Source organism: Mus caroli, unplaced genomic scaffold, assembly GCF_978045245.1.
Source record: "Mus caroli unplaced genomic scaffold, Mus_caroli_1 scaffold_16, whole genome shotgun sequence".
Classification (NCBI taxonomy): Eukaryota; Metazoa; Chordata; class Mammalia; order Rodentia; family Muridae; genus Mus; species Mus caroli.
Genome location: NW_028227271.1, coordinates 23,558,817 through 23,586,161, shown reverse-complemented (window position 1 = coordinate 23,586,161; position 27,345 = coordinate 23,558,817). Strand labels below are relative to the sequence as shown.

General features: G+C 45.4%; 1 protein-coding gene across 1 annotated transcript in view; it reads left to right on the top strand.

Moving 5' to 3' along the window:
* The first annotated feature begins 886 nt into the window (after positions 1-886).
* Grap2 (GRB2 related adaptor protein 2) overlaps positions 887-27,345 on the top strand; it is an 80,112-nt gene continuing 53,653 nt past the window's right edge. The window contains exon 1 of the mRNA XM_021184080.3: positions 887-1,108. The gene's annotated coding sequence lies outside the window, so the exon portion shown is untranslated. The remainder of the gene's footprint in view (positions 1,109-27,345) is intronic.

The window sequence follows — 27,345 nt, the reverse complement described above, 5'->3', positions numbered from 1 at the left end:
CTCCTTGGATCCAGCCTCCAAACTCTAAAGGCCTTGCTTAGCCAGTTGAAATGCGTCTCCTTTTTGTGCAAGAGATGCAAGAACAAAGAGAAAGGAAGAGAGACTTCAACGGGCTGCAGGTGGTGTGGGGGCAGGGCGAGTTAGAAATATGGAGGTGAGAACTGGGGAAGTTGAGGGAGATGATGATTCTTAAATTGTCAGAGAACCTTGGGTCCAGCTTGCTCAAGAGAACGTGAAGTCCCACGGGTCCAAGGAAAGATCCTCGCTCTTGACCATAGCAAGCTTGGACTTCGAACCCCTGGCTTATTGGCTAGTTAACCCCGATAGTGTGTGTCGTGTGTCTGTGTCGCTAACAGAACTCCTGGCTTAGAGAGCCTCCCACCGTTTTCTTCCTTCTCTCTTGGGTCAAGATTTGTATCACAAGCTAAGAGTTATGTAAATGGGCTGGCTACACTTAGCAAGCGATTTCTCTGAGATTTTATCATGATTGACCAGGGAAGACTTTAACTTTTTCCCAGTGGCCTTTGCATTTCTCCGGATGGAAGGATGTGAAGACAGGTTTTTTCCTTGAGGCCAGCAGCAGCTTGTTACCGGATCATATCCAAACTCAGAAGTTTTCTTGTGTGAATGTGAGCGTTGGGGGCAGGCCGGTTTTCAGAAGTTTTCTCATGTGTGTGTAAGCGTTGGGGGCAGGCGGGTTTTGTTAAAACTGAAACGAATAGGAGCAGGCATGTTTCGGTGAACCTCCTGCGTTTTGGTTCAACTCTAGCAGCAAGAAAACAAAACCACATAATCTGAGGCTCACGCCCAGCTCTGCGCAGCAGGGTGTCTGCTAGTTCCTGTGTGGTTTGCCTGCAGACTGCCGACTGGCTGGGGGGAGCTTGGAGGGAGAGCAAGGGGCAGGGAGGAGGAAGCTGTATTGATGGATCTGGGGCTTGAGACCTGCTTCAGTGTGGTGCTCAGAAACCAGCACAAGGCAGACCTGTAGGCTGAGGCGGCGCGGTAAACTTGACATTTGAATGCATCTTCCCACTGGCAAAAGACAAATCTAATAACTCGTTGTCAAAGCCGAGATACACGCTCAACTCAGCCTCTTCGCTTCCCAAAGGTAAGTCATGCGACGTGGGTGCACGCCCTCTGGAAACCTTGAGCGCTTTTAAGATTCTGTTCTCTGTAAGCCAAATCTAATGAAAGCTAGTCCGACTGGTTTTCTGACTTTGCTGGCAATACTTCAGCCATCAGCCCAGGCTTCTTATCTAGTTGGCTTATGTTAGTAGGGATTGGATTCAACTTCTGTCAAACGAACTAGAGAAAACTTGGTCTTTACTGGACCCATGGGGGAAAAAACGGCAGTTCCACTAACTGGCTTCAGAGCAATCTCTGGGAAAGACTTTGGATGTTGAGGTCCCAGAGGGGGGAAAAAATCCCCCTTCAATAGTGAAGTCGGGGAGTGGCAGGTGGTAGGGAATTGAGCCCAGACTCTGAGGTCTTGCTCAATTTTTTCACCAACTCCAAACTGCTGGTTCTGGTGGCATTTGCTCTCTTTACAAAGAACACTGGTCTGGATTCCTTTAATAAGAGAAAACTTCCCGTGGGAAGACATGAGGAGAGGGTGTTGTCTATCTTTGTCTCTTTATTAATAGTTGTGTGGCATCTTTAAGACCATCTCTGGTTTCTGCTCTTGTCCCCATCTGTTTCAGAACACGAGAAAGGAATGCAAAGACCAGGTTTTCACTGACTTAACCATGACTGCATCCACTTAACCTCAAATGCAGCCTTGTTAATAAGGCATATGGAACAATTTGTATATCATTAGAAGTACTCATCCAGAGACAGACTAAGGGGGGCTACTTGGTATCCAAACCACCGCAGGGATAAAGCAGTGATGAGCACACATTGTTGGAGGGTGAGAAACTTCAGTGGAAGAGTCTTGCATATGGGTCCATTTATTATAAACTGTTAATTCGCTATAGGGTCCCTTTATTTTTTCTTCATTTTTGATTTCAGAAAGAACGTTTAGTTTAACCTGGTCTCTTTTAGTGAATCAACATGCCTACAAAGCTTGATATTCATAGTATAATTTTAGAGAGGTCCTCTTGAAAAAAGCAGCCACTATTAAGTAGTGTCTCCCTCTTCCCCCCACCCCCAAGGCAGGGTTTCTCTGTGTAGCCCTGTCTGCCCTGTCTGTGTAGCATAGGCTGGCCTCGAACTCACAGAGATCCTCCTGCAAGTAGTATATTTCGATGTCAAGCTTTTAAAAAACTTCTAACTTATTCCCTTTTTAAGAATTTCTTGTGTTTGTGTTCTGGTTTTCTGTAAAGGGAGGCAGCCCCACATCACTGAAGAAAACTACCCTATTAAACTCAACCCCAGAGAGTCTCCCACATAGTAAACTGTAATCTTATTCTCCCTAAATTGTAATAGCTTTCATCTTTTAAAAATGACTTTACTGAAGCTGAGGGGAAGGAGGTGATCGATCAATTCAATATAAAGAAATGCCTTTGCTTCTAACAATAGCTTCCACGTCTCAGGCCTTCATTGTTTTATACCTACCTCAGAGGGACACCCTAAGAATAAAAGAGTTAACATGAATACCATGTACCTTAGGGAAAGGCGCTGTGAAAACGCATGATGGGACCATTATTATTTCTCTAAATCTTAATCATTCTCCTTCCCGTCTCTTGTACAAAACGCATCTCTCCTGCTGCCCAGAGCCTGCTCTTTTGGAACCATTGCCTTCTGGAAGAGCTGCCAGTGATTTCCATGTGTCTGTTGATTCCCAAAGAATAACACCTGCTGCTGTTGGCAGCTTAAAGAGCTCAGGCCTGAGCTTGAAAAAAAGAAAAGAAAAGAAAAAGAAAAAACAAAACAAAAAAAAAAAACGTGCCCCTTTTCCTGGCTCTAGAAAAGTCTATAATTGCTCACAAATATGTCATTAAGTGTGATTCCATCAGGGTTTCTTAACTGAGCAACCGTTGCTGCTGGGTGAGTCCAAGAGACAGCACCTGCAAGCTCCTGTGAAGCAAAGTCAAAGTGGGGCAGCCAGGTAGCTCAATGAGCAGAGATGCTCGCCAGCAAATCCAACTCTGTGAGTTCAGTCCCTGGGACTCACATGGTAGGGAGAAAAAAAAGAGAACCCTGCTCTTCGTTCTCTGACTCAGCCTCCCCACTGTCGCCTACGACGCACACATAAATAATAAATATTATAAAGTCATAGTAAGCAAATATTTTTAAAAGTCCAAGAGTAGTCACCGTGTAGTTATTTGAATCAAAGGGTAGAGGAGGTGAGCTCGTGTTGTACAGCTGGAGTCTTCGCGCTGCGCATCTCCTTATACAAAGGGGCGCCTCCATTTCATGTGTCTCTGCCTTTTTTTTCTTCATTATCATATTTTTATACTGTTGGGAGAATTTTCAGGAAATCACAGCTTCATTCAACGAACACGTTACTCACATTTATTGAGCAATTGCTTTATGCCACACTTGCCCTAGGGTGCCAAGGTCTCTAACAAAGTTCACAGTGGGTTTCAGTAGACTTGAGCCAATCAGAATTCAGTAAGTAATGTTTTAAAGTAGTTTTCTTTCTACGTATACAAACGTAGTCCAAAGTTTGAGAGAGTTTAATACGAGAGCAACATACACAATGATAGAAACCTTCTTTGCTCTTCAAAGATGTTAATCATACATTTCATGAAGAAAGTGAATTTATGTACAGATAGATTTAAGCAAGGCATGGTGGCACATGCCTGCAATCCCAGCTCTTGGGAGGCAGAAGCCAGGATTGGTGCAATTTCAAGGCCACCAGGCCAGCCAGCCAGCTACACAGCAAGACTATCAAAAAAAAAAAAAAAAAAGTGTACACATTTAATAGAAAGTTGAAATGCTAAATATGCCCACTCGGTTTACAAACATAACCTTCATCACACTTGCTCTCTCTGCTGTATTGCTCTTGAATTTCTTGTAAGTTGCAGATGAATGACAGTTAGCTCCTGAATAATTCAGTTCACACCCAAGAACAAGAACATTCTCTTATATAACCACGATGCCTTCATTATGCCTCCGAAGGTAGGAGTTTTAATATCTACTACTTAATAACTAGTCCATACCAATCTTCCCCATTTTTGCCTGTCACCCATACCATTACTTTAAAAAAAAAAGGAATTAATCTTTATATTTCTCTAGTCAACACTGGAATTTTTTTTTTCCAAGTTAGGCCAGTGATCTTGCAAAAATGCCCTACGTTTTGAATCATCTGTTGCCTCGTGGCTAATCTGTCACTCTGCCGCTTGTTGGTCGCGTAACCTCTGTGTTAGAACTAAAAGCATAACTAAGATTGGTTTTTGCATGTACTTATTACCCCGCGTGTATGGGTGTGGACACGTATGTGGCAGCACACATGTGGAAGTCAGAGGTACCTTGACTTCTCCCTGTGGGATTTGGGAATCAAACTCAGGCTGTCAGGCTTGGCAGCAAGCATCTTTACGGGCTCATGTTGAGATACTGATTGAACATTTTTCATAAGGTGCCACGGGGTGCTCCATATTGCAGCATATCGGGAGACGCATCGTTCTGGATTGTTCCACCAGTCACGATGCCAAGTTTGATCTGGCTCTAGGCATTGATTTTGCTCTAGGGATCTCTCTCTCTCTCTCTCTCTCTCTCTCTCTCTCTCTCTCTCTCTCTCATTATCAAGGTACTTGTTTCCCTCTTATAATTAACAAGTAATTGGAGGGAGTGACACTTTGTCATTGTGCTAACATCCTACTTCCAACTGCTTCCATCTGATGATTTTAGATCCTCGTCTTTGCCCAAATCGATATTCCATCGGTGCTCATACCTATTTTTAATATACTTTGAAGATGCATAAGATAAGCTCAGTCACCACTAGTGACAGCAGCTGTATTCATCTGAGTACACAAGTTCACATGGCAGTAATAATAAGAAGTTACACTGACTAGATACTCATCATGGAGCCAGACAACCTAAATCAGCGGAGCCCAGACCACCATTTGCTGAGTGAACTGAACAAAATCCAGTCCTCTCTGTTTTTGTTTCTTGAGCTGCAAAGGAGAGAGAGAGAGAGAGAGAGAGAGAGAGAGAGAGAGAGAGAGAGAGAGAGAGAGAGAGAGATAGGAGAGAGAGAGAGAGAGAGAGAGAGAGAGAGAGAGAGAGAGAGAGAGATGGGGTTGTCTAAGGATTGAATAATTTATACACATTTCCAAAACAGTGCGCTGTTGGTGCTGTTGCTGTTATTGCCTTGTGGCTAATTTCTCTCTCTCTCTCCCTTTCATTTTACTTATAAACTCCACCTCAGGACCTCATGTGCCAATCTAAGGCTCCGCAGGCATTAAATTGTTTACTTCCCCTGGCATAGCCAAGAAAGCGCCAGCGATGTCATTCCTTCACACATAAGAAAATTAAGGTGCAAAGAGGCCAGAGGACCTCGTAGAAGGCCACTCACAGAGTTTGACCCCAAAGAATCTGATTCCAGAACATTCTCTGTAAAGGCTGGCACGTGGAAGGCGGAATGGATGGGAATCAGCAAAGAGGGCCGCATATACCAAGGTTGAAGTTGAAAATCTAGCATGGCTACCCAAACACATTGCAAACTTTGATCTTGGAATGGGAATGGCATTCTGTAAAATGTAGATTTGTGGACTTGTTACCTTTCCATCACCTGGAACATTCCAAGAACATGGAAGAGTTGGGAGTGAGGAAAGGAGAACAGAAGGCAGGGGCGGGGAAGTAGAAGAGACATGCGGAAGAGGAGGGATGGGACCTCAAAGCCTCAGGACAGTCATTGTCTGTTGTTGTCTTCTTTGTCATCGTTGGTCGTCGTAGGGAGGGAGGAGTCCTTGTTTGTTTGTTTGTTTGTTTGTTTGTTTTTTCACATTCCTGTACTGTAAAAGATTTTGAGACTTAAACGCTGGAATACAAAAGCCACTCTGAGCTTCCTTGAAGGATGATGGATGTCCGCTGTGGATAGTAATGCCCCCAGCTGGTTATCTCAGGGTCCCCAGACCTTGCCTAAGTCAATCTGTGACTTCAGAAAAAGCCCAGTTTTAGCCAGCCAAAGCCTCCCCAGCCAGGGATTGGTCTGAGCCCTCATTAGCATTACAAGTGGGTTCCAGGGCTGTGACTATCTGCTCCTTAAATTGCTATTAGGGAAAGCTCTCAAGTGTAATTTTCTAAAGAGAACTAAAAATAAGTGCATAGACGAACCCAGCGTTATCAATGCCTGTGCTCGTTCCTTGCTGGCACCGCTGTGTCGGTTCTGCCTCTTCATGGTTTTGAATGAGAAGCAGCCTAATTGATCAATTGGTAACGAAGAATAGTTCTTCATTTATTTGGTTTTGTTTTTTCCTCCCCACTTCTCAGCCTTCTAGAACGAATGCTTTTAACGTGTCAGCCCTACCAATGGTTTATGATTTGAGTCTTTTTGTCCAGGGCTTTATGGGAATATATTAGACACAAACTGCTGAGACCTCTGTGGGAACACAGTCAGTAATGAGCCGGTAGTTCTCTCGTTAAGTGTGAATTTCAAGAAGAATCTAAATAAATGAGAAATATTAACAAGGGAAAACAGGAATAGGGGAGGAAACCCGGTTGATTTGTAACTTGAGATTTCTGTTCATCGCTCTGTAAGTTGGGGATTTTAGGCCTTCATCAAGAAGCAAAGTGTGAAGTCAGGATGAGGGAGAAGGCTCAGTGGAGACCGTGCTCGCTACAGAAGCACGAGGCCCTGAGTTTGGATTCCCAGCATGCGTGACTTGGTAGTTCGTACGTGTAATCCCAGAGCTGGGGAAGCCAAGGCAGAAAGATCCCTGGGGCTTGCTGACCAACCCACCTAACAAAATCAAGCATCAGGTTCAGTGAGAGACCCTGTCTCAAAATAAGTAAAATAAATAGAGTAAAAAGCAATTGATAAAGGGCACCTGATGCTGACCTTCAGAAAGTACACACACACACACACACACACACACACACACACACACACACACGCTCTCTCAACTGAAAAGCCTCTCTCCCCATACTTAGAATTGTTAGGAAATGTGTATTCTTGAGTCAGTAAGTGGTTGTAACAGGCAGACCTCAATCTTATATTAAGCCTGGGAAAGGTAACAAGTCTCAACACCTTATATATCAACTTTTTAAATCGCCTGTAAATAAAACTGATGGCCGTAGCACACAAAGTTCTCTGTGATGAGAGAGGAGGGGGGAGGGGAGTATCGCGGCGGGGTTGGGGGGTGGGACCCATACTTGTGCTCAGCCTCCCAACCCTCCACACAGATTCTTCCCTGCTGTCCATCCACAGACGCTCAACAGGAAAATGTCTCTAGATTTTATTTTACTCTGAGCCTGACGAGATTTTAAAAACAGGTTTCCCCCCCGCACACTATCTCACCTGATCTCAGCTGAGGTCTTCACGGCAGGCAAGCCGCATGTCTTACCTCTAATTCTTGCAGAGAGGGGAAAGCAAAGTTTGAGTTCTACATTCAAGGTACACCTGCTGGGACTTCCTCCCCAGGGGCATGTCATTGTGCCACCACCGGACCCTCCTGACCTGGCACCTGCCACCTCTACCTAAAGAGAACTAGCTTTGCGACCTTGAACAGGTCAAAGCTTCTCTGGGCCTCGGTCTCCTCTGGTCAAGGATGAGGTCAGAGCGTATGTTCTCAGACCCTTGCTGGTCTCCTACTGAGAATGAAGTATCCCTCCAGGAACAGATGGTAAATGACTCTTCTTGCCCTCCGTGGCATGACCCCTTACCCTTCCCTGTAAGTCATGAGAGCTGGTGTCTGCTTCTATCTTGATGGATTCCTTTGGAAGATCCAAATCGTATTAGGAACAATAAATATCAGTAGTGCCTCTGCAGGCCACTGTGTGTCATCCCGCCAGCAACCTCATTTGCTGCAGGGCTATTTTACTGCAATTATCTTCTGACCCTGTGCTCCGTGGCACACTCTTTTCTTATCCCTCACGGGCAGTTCAGAAGGCAACACGGACATAATGAATGCTGATAGATTTATTTAGAGCTGATAAGCCCTGTCTCCCCAAAGAGGTTGTTTCTCTGGAAGGACACAACACCTTCCACATGATGTCTCATTAAAAGTTATATCCTTGGGGTTAAGAAGACGGCTGAAGTTAGTCAAGTGCTTGCCACACGAGCCTAAGGACCTGAGTTTTGGACCCATCAAAAAGGTTAGGTGTAGATGTGTGCTTCCATAATCCTGGTTCTGGGGAAGGAGAGAGAAAAGAATCGGTGGAGCTCGCTGGCTCGCTGCTTTTGCTGAATCAATGAGTTCAATGAGAGATGCTACCTCAAACAATAAGGCGAAAAGCAACTGATGAAGGCACTGACATTGACCTCTGGCCTATACACAAACACACACACACAAACACACACATATTGCACATATCTGGATATGCCCACCTACCTCCACACACACACATCCTTTAATATCTCCGAAATGGAATTGACCATTGGAGAATCATGAGCTGTCATCTCAAAAGCCCTGAGACTAAGGAATGGCCTAGTGATTCCTTCTGAAAGGGCCATTGGCACAGACAGGCGACTAGCCTCAGAGATCACTGCCTGCATTTGTGATTTGCCATTAATGATGGAGTCTCAAGGTTGTGTTTCTCACTGTCTCCTTTTTTAAAGTTTCTAAATTGACTTTAGGTCATGGGGTCATTATCTACATCTTCCAAAGAAGTGTGTATTTTGTACCATGCCATTCCTTGGACTATTGGAGATAACACTACACCCTACAATAAAAGTCATGGAGATAACTCTACACCCTACACTGAGAGTGATGGAGATAACACTACACCCTACAATAAAAGTCATGGAGATAACTCTACACCCTACACTGAGAGTGATGGAGATAACACTACACCCTACAATAAAAGTCATGGAGATAACTCTACACCCTACACTGAGAGTGATGGAGATAACATTACACCCTACAATAAAAGTCATGGAGATAACTCTACACCCTACACTGAGAGTGATGGAGATAACATTACACCCTACAATAAAAGTCATAGAGATAACACTACACCCTACACTGAGAGTGATGGAGATAACACTACACCCTACAGTGAGTGTGCTGAAGTTAACACTATACCCTACACTGAGAGTGATGGAGATAACACTACACCCTACACTGAGAGTGATGGAGATAACACTATACCCTACACTGAGAGTGATGGAGATAACACTACACCCTACACTGAGAGTGATGGAGATAACACTACACCTTACACTGAGAGTGATGGAGATAACACTACACCCTACACTGAGAGTGATGGAGATAACACTACACCCGACAGTGAGTGTGTTGAAGATAACACTACACCTTACACTGAGAGTGATGGAGATAACACTACACCCTACAGTGAGTGTGCTGAAGTTAACACTACACCCTACACTGAGTGTGTTAGAGATAACTCTACACTTTACACTGAGAGTGATGGAGATAACACTACACCCTACAGTGAGTGTGCTGAAGTTAACACTACACCCTACACTGAGTGTGTTAGAGATAACTCTACACTTTACACTGAAAGTGGTGGAGATAACACTACACCCTACACTGAGAGTGATGGAGATAACACTACACCCTACAGTGAGTGTGTTAGAGATAACACTACACCTTACACTGAGAGTGCTGGAGATAAGATTACTCCCTACACTAAGCGTGATGGAACATTAATGAAGCCCCTGTATGTTATGATCAATTCTCAGCCTCTCAGATGACTCGAGGTGCCCCATCCACTGCTCTGTCCTTGAACAAAGCAACACTGTCCCTTAACCAAACACACAGGAGACTCTGGAAGATTCATGCGTGAAAACCCCCAAAAGCTTTTGCATATCTTAAAACATGCAGCATCTCATTGGGAAAATGCCTCCCATGGTCCTTTCTTCTTTAAACAAATTCGTTCTGTGGCATTCTGGTTTCTTATAAATAGACCACAGTGCATTTTATGAACCAAAGGCCCATACAGCATTGTAAAACATGTGGTACTGCACAAATATCCAAATAAATAAAGGGCAACTGTGAAGTCAAGAGCACCCTCCCACCCCCAGCTAGAGAGACACCCCTGGTGCCTGGGAGAAGAGAGAGGCAGCGTTTAGACAGAAGGCTCATTTTCTACGGCATGATGCTCAGCTTCCACGTGGAAATGAAGATGTAAGGTGTATGCCACAGCCAGCTTTGTCAGCTCAGCTCACATTATGTCGTAAACTAAAGGGCTGATTCAGTTATTAGCATCAAGAGCATAGCCACAATGATTTGTCATGTAGATGTTATAAGAGATTACCTGTCCAGATTCTTTAACTCATCATTTGGCTGCTGTCTGCAGAAATTCTCTCAGTCTTTTGTTGATGAGGACCCAGATGAACTGAGAACATTTAGGAAGATAAAGATCAAGTCCATAACAGAGTCCTCTTCCCTGGGAATGCACAATCTCAGGGAAAAGTAGGAGAAGTGGAAGAAAATGCTTGCTGTAGTGGGAAGTCCATGACAAGGAGACCACAAAGAAAATGGCTAGAGGTTTTTAAGGAAGGCTTCCTGGAGGAGGCATACTTGAGAGCAGGAGGTACTGATGCATCCAGGGGTTTGTGTGTGTGTGTGTGTACATGTGTGTGTGTGTACATGTATGTCAGCAGTTGACACTGGGTGTCTTCCTCAGTTACTTTCTACATTTATTTTAGCTTAATTTTATTAACTATATATATATGTAGGTGTGTGTCTCTCTGTATGAGCACATGTATGTGGTACCCACAGAAACTGGAGTTGGAGTTATAGGCCGCTGTGAGTCACCCAGCATGGGTGGGGGGAACAGAACCCTTGTTTCTGCTAAGGGCAGCAGAGCCCCCCTTAACCACTGGGCTGACTCTGCCCTTTTACCTTATTCTTTGAAATGAGATCCCTCACTGAAGCCGGAGCTCCGTGGTTAGCCAGGCTGGTTGTCCAGCTAGTTCTAGGGATCGCCCGCCTGCCTCTAGTCCACCCAGTGCTGGGATTGCAGATGCTGTGCCTGGCTCCCCTCTTCCCTATTCCATCTTGTCCCTTAGAGTCTTCTTTAAAAAAAAAGAAAAAAAAACTTGGTTGGTTTCATTCCTGGGCCACAGCGTTGCATGCTGCCACGTTGAAGTGGCCCTCTCTGGAAGGATTTCAATTTAGAACTCTTCTTCAGCCAATATGCCCAGAATGGAACAGAGCTCTGACGGGTGCAAATGCCACGGGGTGATTCTTGCCTGGACCTTCTCCCTCTGTGTCTATTACACAGCCCACGACTGCATTAGCCCTGTGGTGGTTATGTCACAGCGCTGACTCATACCGAAACCATGGTCAGCTAGAGCCCAGAGTTCTCATGTGCCTAGCGCTTCTCTCTCTCTCTCTCTCTCTCTCTCTCTCTCTCCTTTCTCCCGCCTCTCTCCCCCTGTGTGTGTGTGTGTGTGTGTGTGTGTGTGTGTGTGAGAGAGAGAGAGAGAGAGAGAATGAACACTAGGCACAGAGGTTTTATAGTGGCATTTATGCTTATTACATCTGACTATAGTGATAGCAACGTGTCAGAATATTCCCGACCAGGCGGATTCGTGATTAGTTTTCTCCCACCCCACCCCCGGGGCGTGTGGGGCAGTGGGAGGGCAGTGAGTGCTCATCTGATAGCAGGGCAGCTGATCTCACACTGCTCCCTGGCCTCAAAGGCTTTAGAACTGTGTTCTCTTTCCTATCTGTGAGTCATCTGCAGCCCTGGAGAACTCTGGATCTTGAGCCATGCCAGAACCTCCCTGTAAAACACAAGTGTGAGTGGCCGTTTCCTCTCCAAAATTACACAAAGACTTAGGTGTGTGTGAAACCTGAAGTCAGTGTTAACTGGAGCAGTGTCATGTGAGAGGAGGAGACGCTTTGTGCCAGGCTCTGGGCAGCTTTCAGAAGATCTGATTATACTTATCACGACGTGTTACGGCTAGTAGGCATTCACTCGAGCAAACTACGTTAAAGATATGACTAGGTTATCTGATTGCGTGTTATAGTAACATTGTATGGGGTTAATATAATTTTTGAGTAAAATTATTTGCCATTTGAGTAAATGCCATAAGGCCTTTGTTCTTCTTCGTGAAATCAATCAGAGGTGACTCTTGAGTGGTATAAAGAGCATGCGAATTAGAAATGGCTGTCAGTCATGTAACCAGGGTCAAAAGCACAAATTCTCTGTGCTTTAACTTCCGTGATGAATTTCTTTGTCGTGTTCCTGGAGACTCTCCAACATGACTGAGGATGCTAAATATATAAGAAAATGGTAAGCATTTGGGAGGTAGAGGCCTGTGTGATCTATATAGCAAGTTCAAGGCCAGCCTGGGCTACCTAGTAAGACACCGTATTAGAAAGAAAGAAAGAGAGAAGGGGGGAGAGAGGGAGGGAGGAAGAGAGGAAGAGAGATAGAAATAGGTGTTAGGTTGATATGAAAAGAGAACCACAATCTCCCTGTCTGTGTGTGCGCGTGTGCAGGGCGTACAGGTGTGTGCAGATGTGCATTTGTGGAGACCGGAGGGTGATGTCGGGTTTGTTCAGGAAACTGTTCTCCACCTTATGTTTTGAGACAGTCTCTCACCGAATCTGCAGCTCACCAGTTTGGCCAGCAAGGCCTGGAGTTCTTGTGTCTCTGCCCCTCTAGCACTGGGACTCAGTCTTGTGCAGCAAACACTTCACAGACTGAGCCATTGCCCCAGCCAAGAAACAGTCAAACATGGGCTAGAGAGATGGCTCAACAGCCAAGAGACTGATTGCTCTTCCAGGGGACTCAGGCTCAATTCCCAGCACCCGCATGGCAGCTCACAACTGTCTGTAACTCCAGTTTCAGGGAATCTAATGCCTTCTTCTGGCCTCTGTGGGTACCAGGCGTACACATGATACACAAACATGCAGCAGACGAAACACTCACACACACACACACACACACACACACACACACACACGGAAACTGTAATCTCCCATTGGGTAGGATGTGATTCGGTGGCAGAGCACTCCCCTGGCATGGTTAAAGCCCTGGGATTCCATCCGCAGCACTGAGAAGGGAACAAAACCCACCACCACCCAAGCTGCACTGCAGAAAGTGAATTAAATAATAAAAACTTTAAATCAAGTGGCTGTCTTCATGCCTTCCTCTCTTGCTGTGTTCTAACCCCGGCTGTCTTCTGTTAATAGTGTGCATGAAGGGCAAACACCCTGAGCTTAGTGGGTCTGTTAGACTCCGGGAGACCTCTGAAAATCTGAGCCAACTAGAAATGTGAAGATCATCATTTTAGGCTGAAACAGAGACCTAGTGGGTGACTTAAACAATTACATAATCTCAAGCTAATGCAAGTGTCTGTTTCGAAACACCCCATGTATAGTTTACTTCACCACCGTAAGGTCAGGGAGTGTCCCCACTTCTCTAACCTGTCGCCCTGATGCAAACTTTAACCGAATTGTTGTGATCTTGAAACCATGGTGCTCAACAGGGCCTCCTTCAGCCCTCAGGAGCATCTGGGACCTGGAGCTTCTGCGCTTGGTGCAGCAACGTGATCCAGGATCAGTAGCATCCACTGCCTGTGAGCACGAGAGAAAGGGTCTGGAGTCAGTTCCTTCCAACATACCAGAAAGTAAACATGAATAAAACGAGAGGCTCTGGGTCCCTTCCCCAGACCTCCTGAAGCTGATTTTGAATTTCAAAAAGCTTTTCCCGGTGATTCTGGTGCACAGTGACAGCTGGCAAGGCTTGATGTGGGGTAAAGAGATTTCACTGGGTTTACCCACCCTGCATCCTAACCAGCACAGCTTACAGACCCTGGTGGTGTTTCTGAGAATATAGTCCTTAGTTAGGACTTTTCCAGATTTAAATGTTCCCAGTATGCCACAGCCCTTTCTCAAGGTGTCTTATCACTGGCTTTCAAATACCCTTGCCTTACTAGGTCTTTGCAGATCACGCGTTCCTGTTTGCCACAACACGTCCCTAGGAGAGGTGTTTGGCGATGCCAGGAGATATTTCTGGTTGTCATCACTTGGCCATGCAGTGCTGCTGGAAGGTAGACGCTAGAGACATTGCTAAGCTGCACTGCACAGTTGCTGGCTTAAATGTGAATGGCAACAAAGTTGGGGGAAAACCTTCTGTAGGGGTCTAGTGGGTGCCACACATGTGATCAGGGGAAGGAAAACACACAGCTTGAGTAATGTTGGGGGCCTGGGGAGGGGACAGGGAGTAAGGAAGAGGACTGGTCATAGCCAAAGCTCTATGCACAGTCAGTTTAAGTAGCAGGGCTGAGATTCAGGGACTCAGTGCCAGATGACTGCCATGGGAGAGCTGGGTAGAGTGGGCTGGAGAGATGGAGAGAATAGTGCAGGCAGTAGAATGGATACTTTCTTATCAATCCAACATCCTGTAAAACCTAGAAAACAACATGTATAGAGCAATAGCAAGACGCAGGAGAGCTAGCAGGTAAATCCAGGAAGAAGATGCTACTTAAGGAGGAGGCAGAATCCACTAGCTAAAACTAGGCCACCTGAAAGCCATGCCAGCTGCAGAGGGTGACCCGTGGTAGGGTCAGCTAACACATTCCGCTCTGGTGAGCTTCCTAATCCCTCCCCATCCAAGAGAAACTTCTGCTGAGTCCACAGTGTGGTTGACTTATAAGAAGGGGTCCAGTGCACTGAGCTAGGGAGAAAGGCAGCCAAGAAGCAAGCTGAGTCCTGACCTTGGCTACTGACAAAACAAAGTAAAACAAAACAAAACAAAACAAAGCAAAGCAAAGCAAAGCAAAGCAAAGCAAAGCAAAGCAAAGCAAAGCAAAGCAAAGCAAAGCAAAGCAAAGCAAAGCAAAGCAAAGCAAAGCAAAACAAAACAAATAACGGTGGGACGAGAACTGGAGAAGTACCCTCCCCGCAATTCATTTCCTTCCATCAGGGAAGCTAAGACATTTCAAAAGATTATCTCCCCTTCAGCCTTAAACTTTGCAAGAAACACTTCCTCCAAGGACCTGTGGGTTCCTTAGAATCCATCCAAGTTTCCAGGATGCTCCCCCCACCATGTCCCTGTTCCTCACACACACACACACACACACACACACACACACACAAAGTTCTCCTCACTGGAGGAGCTTTCTTTCATTGTCTCCCAACACACACACCCTACTGTGCCCCACCCAGCTGCCCCTTTGTCCGGTTACAGAGTCACAGTTTCATTAGCTTGCTGCCCCAAGCGTCTCTCACCAACCTTTGTGACCCTCTGACCCTCTAAAACCCCTCCGAATCTTGCCCGCCTGCCAGTGTTACCACCTAAAGATATTTATTAAATGTATCCTGTGTTGCAGCTTGCCCTTTTGGCCGGGTAAAGTGAAGAGAGAATGGAAGAGAGCATTCGCATCTTTGTTGCTTTTTATTCTCTCTCCCCTTCCTTCTCCAGGGAGTTGTAGCTCTTGGCAGAGTTTATAGTCTAGCTGGTACAATCATCCTTCGGCTAAGTTTCACAGCAACATCTCGATTGTCCCGCAAATGTTTTCCCTGTGACCCTTGTCTAAGGACAGAGAGTTCACTGCCATCGACAAGTGTTCTTATGTGAATTTCACTGTAAATAAACCCGAGATCAATGCCTCACTCGGGCTCTGGAGACCGCACTCCATTGCCGTGTGGGTTTTGATTCAAATGAGCTGCAGAGGGATTTGTGCGGCTGAATTCGCAGCAACTGGATTAATCTCATTTCATATCGAGTCTCTAAGTAGGGAAGTAAACTGATTTTCAGAGACTGCCAACATCCATCAGATTTATCCTGGCTAAATTGCAACAATAACAGTGTCCTGATTGTTTTCCCTTCCACAAAGCAGTTGCCAAAGTGTATCACTTTAGGATGGGCTTTTCATGATAGATGGAATGTTCCAGAATGAGACAGAAGGCAGATACATCAAACAGATGAACATGCCTCTCTGGGCAGATCCTGAGGTCCAGTTCTTGGGTCCCTAACTATATACATAAAAAAAAGTTATTTTTTAGAGTTGAGTATGGCGGTACATACCCATAATCTCAGCACTTAGGAGGGACAGGGCAGGAAGATCAGAAGCTCCAGGCCACCCTGAACTAGCAAGCTCACAGCCAGCCTGGCTACATGTGACCTTGTCTCAAAGCCAGATGATCCTCTCTCTCTCTCTCTCTCTCTCTCTCTCTCTCTCTCTCTCTCTCTCTCTCTCTCTCTCTCTCTCTCTCTCTCTCTCCCTCCCTCCCTCCCTCCCTCCCTCCCTCCCCACTCTGTCTCTGTTTCTGTCTCTGTCTCTCCTCCTCCTCCGTTCCTGAAATTTTTGAATTATCATAGGGCACTGTTCAAGCTACACACTAGCCCTGCTATTTTAAGCACTCAGTGTATGCCTACTATGTATCTGTACCTACTGTGTATCCGTACCACACTTTGGATCTTCTGCTTTCTTGCCTGGTTCAGGATCTCCCTTCTGCTGTGTATTGTCCCATTCAACATCAGTCAGTTCCCAAAGCCACCATCTCAGCCTCTGGGGACTCCCAGGGTTTGTCTGTGTTGGGCCCTCGCCTTCCATTCCTCGTGAATTGCTGGCTTCAGCTGGCCCGTGCTACCAGAGCAATATGGCTGCTGTGGGAAGGTGCTGTTTTCTCTAGTGGGTAGATTCACTAACCAGCAGTCGCTGTCAAAAGGAAGAGGTTTCAGAGATGCATCTGGGATGGTATGAGGCTGTTATAGAGAGCAAATGTAATAATGGGTATAAAGAAGCAATTTGTAAACTGCAACATGCTCTCTAAAAGAAATTGTGACTGTATTATATGACTTTAGGGTTTAGAAGGCAACTGGATGAAAGATATAAAATTCAGCAAGGCTCCTTCTGTAGCAGAGCTGAAATAGAAAATTATAGAATTTAGGACACTGCCCCTTCCATCTATAAGCCTGCAGGCTTCTCAACAGGTTTTTTCGGGGAAAACACAACCTCGGAGTGAGGACACACATAGTTCCAAGGAACTCATCTGTTCACTACTCCAGAACAAAGGGCCTCTCTTCTCACTGGGGGAGCCGAGAACCCTCACAATACCTTCCAAGCCTTCAAGGGCTAGCCTCAAACCCATACCCTCTTCCCATTTCCCTCCAAGATGGAAGAATTCCGTTTGTCCAGATGGTCTCATCAGCCTTATGCTACAGTTGTACAGCTTTGGAGTCAACTGTGAACAGCTGATGTGCAGAGAGGCCTAGACCTCTGTTGCAGCCCTCAGCCCCCAGCACTGCTGTACCACCCTGTAAGGCAAACAGAGACAACAGCTCACACCAGTAAAGGGTCTAACAGAAGAGCTAGGTTTGGAAGCCTATCCCTCTCCCCACCCTCTGAAATAAATAGGGTTTATGAAGTAGACTCATAAAAATCCTGTGAATAGTGGGGCACAGAACAAAGTAAAACAAAAAACAAATTACATTTGAGATTCATACATGGCGGCTCACGCTTCTAACCCCAGCACTCGGGAGGCAGAGATAGATCTCTATTAGTTTAAGGCCAGCCTGGTATACACAGCGAGATCTAGATCAGCCAGGGCTATGTAGTGAGACTCTATCTCAATAAAGTACCTATTTATCCCAGCATTTAGCCCTTAATCCCAGCACTAGGAAGGATGCAGCAAGAAAATCATGAGTTCAAGAGCGAGTGGCCCAGGCTTCACAGTAGGACTGTCTCAAAAGAAAGAACAAGCTTAAGCCAGGCCGTGGTGGCACATGCCTTTAATCCCAGCACTTGGGAGGCAGAGGCAGGTGGATTTCTGAGTTCGAGGCCAGCCTAGTATACAAAGTGAGTTCCAGGACAGCTGGGGCTACACAGAGAAACACCCAAGGCATAAATATCTTGACATTCAAGGCCAACCTGGGCTACATAATGATTTCATATCCAGCCTGAGCTATGTAGCAAGACCCCCCCAAAAAAGGCCATATGTAAATATTATAAACATAAAAATTATACTCTGTACTTGTCTATATGTTTTCTATTTTTTGACTGAGCATAAAAAGACCACATCAGATCTAGAAGTTAGAGTCGAGCGTGCTTTCTCATGACTTGATTTTTCAGCTTAAAAGCTCTCCACACTTTGAGTTGTGAGCGGCATCCTTTGCCTCCCAGCTTGGTTCTGGTTCATCTGACTAAATGTGGCACCCCATAGGATCATGGGCTCCAGGCTTACACTATACACAATGTCAGATGAGCTGCTTGCTCCCTTAGTGAAAGGAATGTATACAAAATGTGAGAAAACATTACTTTTTTAGCACATTAAAAAATATATTAGTGCTAGAGAAATGGCTCAACAGTGAAAAGCATAGACTGCTCTTTCAGAGGACCTGAGGTCGGTCACAGACACACACACACACACACACACACACACACACACACACCACAGACACACACACATCTCATGCACCACTTTAAAATAAAATAAATCTCTTTTTTTAAAAAAAAATTCAGGCTGGAGAGATGGCTCAGTGGTTAAGAGCACTGACTGCTCTTCCGAAAGTCTTGAGTTCAAATCCCAGCAACCACATGGTGGCTCACAACCATCTGTAATGAGATCTGATGCCCTCTTCCGGAGTGTCTGAAGACAGCTACAGTGTACTTACATATAATAAATAAATAAATCTTTAAAAAGAGAAAAAAAGCCTTCCCTGGGTGTGATAATACACCCCTCCATTCTCAGCACCTGAGCGGCAGGGGCAGCATCATACACAAATCAAGGCCAGCCTGGACTGAATAACAAAATCCTCTCCACACACACCTGAAAGCAAATCCCTGAGCAGGTTGTGGCTGGTTGTGAGTGTGTACATGTTTGTGTGTGTGCACGGGTATGCAAGTGCAGGTAGAGGCCAGAAGATGATGGTGGGTGTCGCTGCCTGATTTTTGAGGCAGAATCCTCTAAGCCGGGCACTCACTGAGTTAGCCTGACTGGCCAGGAAGCCCCAGCGAGCCTCTGTCTGTCTATCCACTTCCCTGGCTCTAGGATTACAGGTACACCCAGATCCACCGTGGGCACTGGGCATCATGTTTCAGTGGCAAGCATTTTAGGGACTAAGACACACACACACACACACACACACACACACGTCCCTGTTTTGTTATTTTAATTAATTAGCAAAGCAGACATTTCATATTTTGGCCAGATGGCTTTTTAAGGAATCATCTTTTAAAGGTTAACCATAGAGCAACTGCCAGCGACATGATATGTGTTCAATACATGGTTTGTTTTTTGTTTTTGAAGACTGTGCTCTCCCAGACAAAAGACAACTTTGGTCGTTTAAAACAGCAGTCAACAAGAACGGCTCTTCTCGGGGCACGGGAGAAATCATTATCAGAGATGGGAAGTTGGAGGAAAGAGCCAGAAGTATTACAGCACCAGTATTGTTGAGAGCAGATTGTGATTGTGTCGGTGGTATTGCGATGCACACTCCTGTGAGGGATTTATCGCTAGACTGGATTAGAGCTGTGTTGTTAATGTAATGATTGATTGGCCCAGAGCCCTCACCTCCCCCTGAGCCAACCTCTGAAGCACGGCTCCTGCCCTCTCAGCAGCGTCCCCAGCCCATAAATGTAATCCAGTAACAGACCCTAATCTCAAACCCCAGACAACTTTCCTAACAACACACTTCCCCATCACTTGCCAGCAGTGTCCTGTTCTCCTCAAAATTCCCCCAAAAGCCCTCAAACCAGGGAGCTTTCGGGGAGGTAAAAAGGGAAATGCAGGATTGCATAGCTCTATCGGTATTTTTCATATCTTTGTCAACTTGAATCAGAACCAGGACAGATCCCTGCAACTCTTGCTCCTGAGATTCGTTAGTTCTTCCCACTGCTCTGACTGCTTGCCTCTGAGCTGTGTGAGCGGCAACTGATCACCTCTTGGTGTGTTTAGAGCTGTTCTCGCCCTGGACAGTCTAAGCGGTAATCGACACTGCCATGTGGTTGTAGAACCCATGATTTGGGGTTAGGTTCCCGTTGGACAGCAGGAATCAGGCAGAACTGTGAATGTTCTACCCAAAAAGGAAAAGGAAACTCCATGGATACTGAACTTGTATTGGAGTCTCAGCTCCTCCTTTGCCCATAGATTTGGCTCAGATAAGTAACTTAAGACACAGAGGGGTTTGTGGTTCTCTTCAAAACTGAAAGCAATTCTGTTTTCTCAGAATTGTGTGTGTGTGGCATGGTCGGTGTCCCAGCTCCAGGTTAACCAAACCTCAATAATATCCTTTCTGACTCGGGCTCCTGAAGCATTTTAAGATGTTGCCTATTTAGCCACACAACAGCAAATGGTACAAAGGATGTATATTCTCTAGGATAATGGTTAACAAATAAGGGGAAACTGGCGTCCAGAAGAGGTGCTGTAACACCCTTCTCTGACCAGTCCACATATCTTAGATTTCTGTAGGAGATAGACTTTTCCCCTCTGGTGCTGGGAACTGGATTTAGGGCCCCACACAGGCTAGGCAAGCATACTGCCACCAAGATATTTTCTAGTTATTCCCAGTCCGCCATCCCATTTTTGCTAGGTCTCATGTAGTCCAGTCTGGCCTGGAACTCATTACATAGCTGAAGATGACCTTGAACTTCTGGCCTTCCTGCCTCCTAAAGGCTAAGGGTACAGGCGTGCACCACCACATATGGTTTCTGTGGAGTTAAGAATCAAACCTAAGACTTGAGGCCTGCCAGGCAAGCACTCTACCAGCTGAGCTACATCCCCAGCCCTGAAGCATCTTATTTTGTGAGTGGAAAACAGAATGCATGCTACCATCTCAGCTGTCTCAGAATTTGTTGCTAAATTCGGAATCAACTCTTACTGAAACCTTTTACGAAGGTTATTGCAGATGATAATAAATGAAGTTCTTCTGGGATGCCCAAAAGTTATCTTTTTCGAGTTCACCACAGGGCACACTGATGGTCCAACTGGGCTCTGAGTGATTAGCACCTTTGGGAAAGAGCCTGCCTGGTTGCAGTTCACCTTGTTTGTTAGTCTGTAATGGATTTCAATGTGCAGAGTTGTATTATATAAACAATGATTTTTCATTATTATAATAACATTTTCCCATAATTGCAAAAATATTTCTGACCTGAATTTATTCTTGTCATGGCCGTGTGAGCAAGCAGAGTCTTGCTTGCCTGTGAAATATATTAATAATATATTAATTAGCTTCCCCGCACTGCCCAAACAAGGAGCAGGAAAGATTTATCTAAATCATGAGAACTGAAATGAAGCCAACACTTTATTAATTATAGTTTAAGGGACAGCCTCAGAATTTAAGTAGCACAGCAAAATTCAGACCTAACTTTTGAGAGGAGATAACAGAAAATACCACTCAATTAACAAAACACTTATTTAGCATCTAGCGGGGGAAAATTCTGGAAGGTCAAAGAGGTTGAGACATAAAATTGGCCAATTTCATTTTATGGTCATAGTTAAAAGGCAATAGAAGGCAAGGTCATAGAAGTGTTTTGATTTACTGTCAATTAACCTCAACATATCGGGTTGAGCTGTATGAAATTGATAAAAATCTGACTAATTTTTAACGCCCCTAAAGTGGCCACTTGCTAGGATTCGACCTTATACAAAGGTACTTTCGGCATAGTGTCCCAGCACCTAAAACATAATGCTCCTTTCATTTTCTTTATGTACCTTTATACTAAATGCTTCATCACTGGCTGAAGCATCCATTGTAAGAATGGCTTCTGCTAGGTGACTCCAGGTCAGGGATTTGGTTCTTGCTGTTTTATATCTCGTCCGTCCCTAGTCATTAATAGCATACACCTTGCAGTTTTAAAGTTTCTCATTACATTAGACCCATCTCTTGATTCTACTTAAGAGTCATCACCCCTCCCACCTGCCTCCTGCGAGCCCTTCCCCGACTTCATTCTCAGTGACACTTCTGTTGTTACTGTCACGCACAACCTTCACCGGGCAGAGATGCTTCAACCTCTCTTTCCTGTCTCCATTCCTTCAACCTTTACTATAGACCAAGCATCTGCTTTTAATAGGTTTGGGGATAGTCCCCCCGGCAAACATTAAATTACCTCATTAAAGATGTATACAGCCAGCTAATGCCAGCTACTGCAGCAGCTAAGGAGGAATGTTACTAGTAAACAAAGTCTGTTGAGTACACTAGAAGGGGCAGGTGATGTGAAATATATCAACTGACATACAGTGAGTGGGCCAGGGGATCTCCACGGGAGAGAAGTCCTTTACCAGTCAGGGTGAGTCTCTTTTGCATCACTTCCTGGCATGTCATATGTGCTGTGTGAAGGACAACAACAATCCACACTGGCTGGTGACAGTTCTAGAAGGTTCTCATGAGCTGTGCTCCTCCCAATTTCTCATTACATAATCTCTGCTACAGAAATCAAATTTTCGTGAATAATAGTCACGCCAATAAGGGCAGTCCCAGTGGATTAAAGTTAAGTTTCCTGTGTGAACTTGGATCACCAGTTCTGTGGGGTCAGGTTCTGAATTCCCTAGCTGTCCGTTTAGGATTGTGGGGGGACCATGCTTAGGAAACTACCCTAATGGAGAGTCAGCTCTTTTATTTTCAGGTTCTTATCAACTAATTGCCTTCCCTTCACAATATGTACATTAGCATAAGTATGAGTTTAATGCTATCTACCAGAAACCATCCATGCCCTTCCCATGCATTGATTTAATCTTATCCTACAGAATATTGCCACTGTTATATACATTAAAGAGAAGAAAACAGCCATGTGGAGTGTGTACATCTTTAATCCCAGCACTCAGGAGGCAGAGGCAAACAGATCTCTGTGAATTGAGGACAACCTGGGCTACATAATGAGAATCTGTTGAGAGAGAGAGAGAGACAGACAGACAGACAGACAGACAGACAAAGACAAAACTGAGGTCAGAAAAATCATGTAAACTCCTAAAACTCAGGGCCTTAAGCAGGGTGTCAATAACTCATTTGATTATCCTGGGAACTCTGTTTAAAAAAAGCAAATGCTTTTCCAAGAGTATGGGGCTAAGGTGTGATAAATTTATCACCTTGCCTTCTGATGTATCGGTGAGGCTAAATCAAGGGACACTTGCTCCAGGGACACTATGTTCTCTCTCAGGAAGACCTACTTGCCCCTACACCCGCAGCACAGACAAGGGACACATGCCCTGCCTGTAACCTTCTTGCTAAGTCACATCAAGCTCTGTATCTTATCATCACCACCCTGCTGGGGTCCAGATACCGTCAAGAAAACAATCTCCACTCTCCCTCCCGTTATGCCTAGTGTGCAAGGGCTGATGATGTGACTTGATTCAAAGCAACTTTACAGAAGTTCTCTCAGTCAACCTGAGAGACCGGTGACTCATTTGCACCCTTCTGAGGGGCTCCTATGGCCGCGGCAGTTCTCCTGAATTGGGCCCAGGCCTCAGGAACTCATGCAGATCAGCATGCCAGCACCCTGGCTTCCTCCCAGCTGACGAATGCTGACTTCTTTGGCACAGACTTTGGAGTTGCCTTTGTGTTACATGACAAGCTGCCCCTGTTCTTAACCACCAGGACCCCACTGTATGTAGCCCCGAGGCAGGATACACAAGGTTGCCTTGCAAAAACAGTAAATATCAGGGAGGAAAATGCTGGCTCTTTAGCCTCCACAGTAAGTGCCATCCCTCCACTCTAAAGTTAGAGTAACTAAATAGGAGTCGATTGATGTCAGGTCTTATAAACACCACACACACACACACACACACACACACACACACACACACACACACACACGGATGCTGAAACATAAAGACCCTGAAAGCCCAAAGCAAAACAAAAAAGCAACTTCTGTCTCATCCTGGAAATAAAAACTGATAGGCTAGCTCTCCAGGATAAAGAATGGGAAAATGAGCAGGGCACTATAGTAGAGAGAGCTCCTTACATGCACCTGTGGGCTTAGTTAGCCAGAAGGCTGAGGTGGGGGGCAGGGAGTAGGGCGCTTGAGCCCAGGAGTTTGAGGTCAACATATGGAGACTCCAATTTTTAAAAAAAGAAGAAGAAAACTGGATACTCTTGCTTTTCTACACATAGACACATACATACACAGAGAGAGAGAGAGAGAGAAAGAGAGAGAGAGAGAGAGAGAGAGAGAGAGAGAGAGAGAGAGAGAGAGAGAGAGTTGTACAATGAATACCAGAACAAAGGTAGTTAGTTACTGTACTGATGAAAGATCTTAGTATAGCCATGGATTATCTCCTTGTTTAAAGTTAAGCTAAGCCAACTGTTGTGGTAGATGTTCAAAATTGCAGCATTCAAGAGGCTAAGGCAGCAGCCTCTTGAATCTAGGGCTAACCTGAGCTTCACTGTAGGTTTTGAGGTCAGCCTGAGCTACATGGTGAGATCTTAAATCAAAACAGGACCAAGGAGAAAAAGAGAGGGAAGGAGGAAGGACTTAAGATAGCCACGTGGACTTACCAATCTTTCCGGAACTTCACCTCAGGCATCGTCAGAGGCAGCTCGACGTCCAGTTCAGCCTCTAGAAAAGCAGTAAGGAAAAACAAAGACACACTGGCAGCTCAGTGGGGTTCCATCCCCCCACTTCATGTCATCTGCGTGACCTGGGTGAGTTACTTCACCATCCTGGGCTTTCATTCCTTCATCAATAAAATGGAAATAATAAAATAAGAAGAGCCAGCATGGGTTCAATGGCAGGTCAGATGATGTCACAGGGAAGTGTTATTTAGCCATTTGTTTTGGCGTGTGTTCATGTGTCTTTGTATCTGTGTGTATGTTCACAGGGCACATGTGGAGGTCGGAGGACAGCTTGCAGGAGTCACTCTCCTTCTGCTGTGTGGGTTTGGGGATTGAGTCAGGTGATCTGCCTTGACAGCAAGTACCTTTACCCACTGAGCCATCTCCCTGGCTCTCCTTTTCATTTTTATTACATTTAAGATATATTATTTTGCATGTGTGCATGTAGATGTATGTGCATGCATATATACAGAGGACAGGGATTGGTTCTCTCCTTCCACCATGTCAGTCCCAGATGAAACTCAGGCTTGATGTCAGGCTTGGTGGCAGGTAGCTTTACCATTGCCATCTTGCTAGCCTTCTGTGACTCGTTTATGATAGACAGCTGAAATGGGCTACAGGACCCAATAGGAGACTAGTGAGTTTTTTATTTTATTTTATTTTATTTTATTTTTATTTTTTTTTTTTTTTTTGGTTTTTTGAGACAGGGTTTCTCTGTATAGCCCTGGCTGTCCTGGAACTCACTTTGTAGACCAGGCTGGCCTCGAACTCAGAAATCCGCCTGCCTCTGCCTCCCAAGTGCTGGGATTAAAGGCGTGCGCCACCACGCCCGGTTTTTATTTTAATTTTAATTTGTAATTTATGTTTTGCAGACACTTCAGTGTTACTCTTCCCTCTGTCTTCATAGAGAGGCTTAGCCATCGTCGGAGCACAGCCTTTCCTTTCATTACAAGTCATTATTAAGTCTCTTTAAGTTTCTCTTCTGCAGGAAATGAAGCAGATTTCTTAATGGGTCTGTTTTACATGTTCTAATCCTTTATTTGAACTTCCCAAGCGGCTCCAGATGCAGAGTACACAGAAACATTGTCAAGGAAAATGTGGCCTTGAAATATTTTATCATCTGCATCCCATTAGCTCAAATGTCTAAAAGTCCATGTTCTAAAGAGCACAGTTGAATTCTTTTTGTCATGCTGGCCGCTGTTGTAATTGTCAAAGCCACCGATTCGCAAATGTGTAGTAGGTCAGTGGCCAAACCGGAGGAGACACGGGTGACTCATTTATTCAACATTTATTGAGCACCTGCTGTGTGCCAGGCACTTTATTATGCTGCTCATGAGGGAGCCCCTTAAAGGGAGACACACAAGTAAGCAAAACATTGCGAGGGCCTGTCTATTAGAGTGCACGAGAGGTGGGAAGACAAGGCCAAGATTCTCTCAGGCCAAGGGACTGTGGATGAAGCTCTCTTAAGCAGGAGAGTGACAGCTGATTGGCATAAAAGATGGAAAGAATGAAGGAGAAAGAGAAAAGTGTTGGAGGGAGAAAAGCCTAGGGTCCATGTGTATGACCTGTGACCTTTATATGTCCTTCTGTGGCTGGCTCTGGAATGGCTGGGGTCTAGGGTCTAGGAAGAAAGTAGAAACACAGCTGTCTGGGTCAGCTGGGGCAGGGCCAAGACATAGCAGTTCACTGTACAGGTACAGCGCTACGGAAGCATGGGGATGCAGAAGTACAGTGGAGCCCTGGATGTCATGTGTCACTCTGGAAGTGGTGAAGAGGGATGATGGGAAATGTCACCAAGGAAAAGTGGGAGGTCAGAGGTCAGGCCATGAAACCAGGACCTTGGAGAGAGACAACAAAAAATAATTGGTTTAAAAGTAGATTGAAGTTGAACACGGTGATGGAGGCCTTTAATCCCAGCACTTGAGGCAGAGGCAGAGGCAGAGGCAGAGGCAGAGGCAGAGGCAGAGGCAGAGGCAGAGGCAGAGGCAGAGGCAGAGGCAGAGGCAGAGGCAGAGGCAGAGGCAGAGGCAGAGGCAGAGGCAGAGGCAGAGGCAGAGGCAGAGGCAATTTCTGTAAATTCAAGCCTGGTCTAGAGTCCAGGCCAGCCAGTGCTACACAGTGAGCCCCTGTCTCAAAACAAACAGGTATTCAAAGATAGTGCTAAGTCTGGGGAATATAGTCATTGGCACTGTGCTTGCCCAGAAGGCACAGATGCATGAGGCCTTTGGACAGGGGTCAGTGGTAGGGGCCAGTGACATCACACTAGCTGCTACAGTCCAAGGAGGCTGAAGCAGGATGATAGGGTTCAGTGACAATCTGGGCTACTCAGTGAGTTCCAAGCTAGCCTAGTGGTATAGACATTCTCTCTCAGCACTGGGGAGGCAGAACTAGGAAAGTCAGACAAGGTAGCCTACTCAGAGAGTCCCGAGTCAATGAGACCCTGTCTCAAAATACAGAGTGGATGAGTATCTGAGGAACAATGCCCCAGGCTGACCACGCCTTTAAACATATACACACAGAGACAAAATAAATAAGACAACGCTTAGGGACCTGTTAGAAATGAGTGGCAGATTTGGATGACGGGAAGAAAAGATGAAAGAATCCAGAAGGAACATTAGACTTCCGACGAGGGTGATCCCACCATAGAACCCCACGAGGGTAAATAAACACAAGCTGGCAAAAGCCTATCTCCTCCGAGAGGCGTTCAAGGACATAGCTCATGCTGGCTGTCAGGATACACCCAGGGCAGGCTGTGTAATTCTTGCTAGCCATTCCTTTTCAATACCCTTCACTGTACGTGATATATAGGAGCTGAGATAATCATAT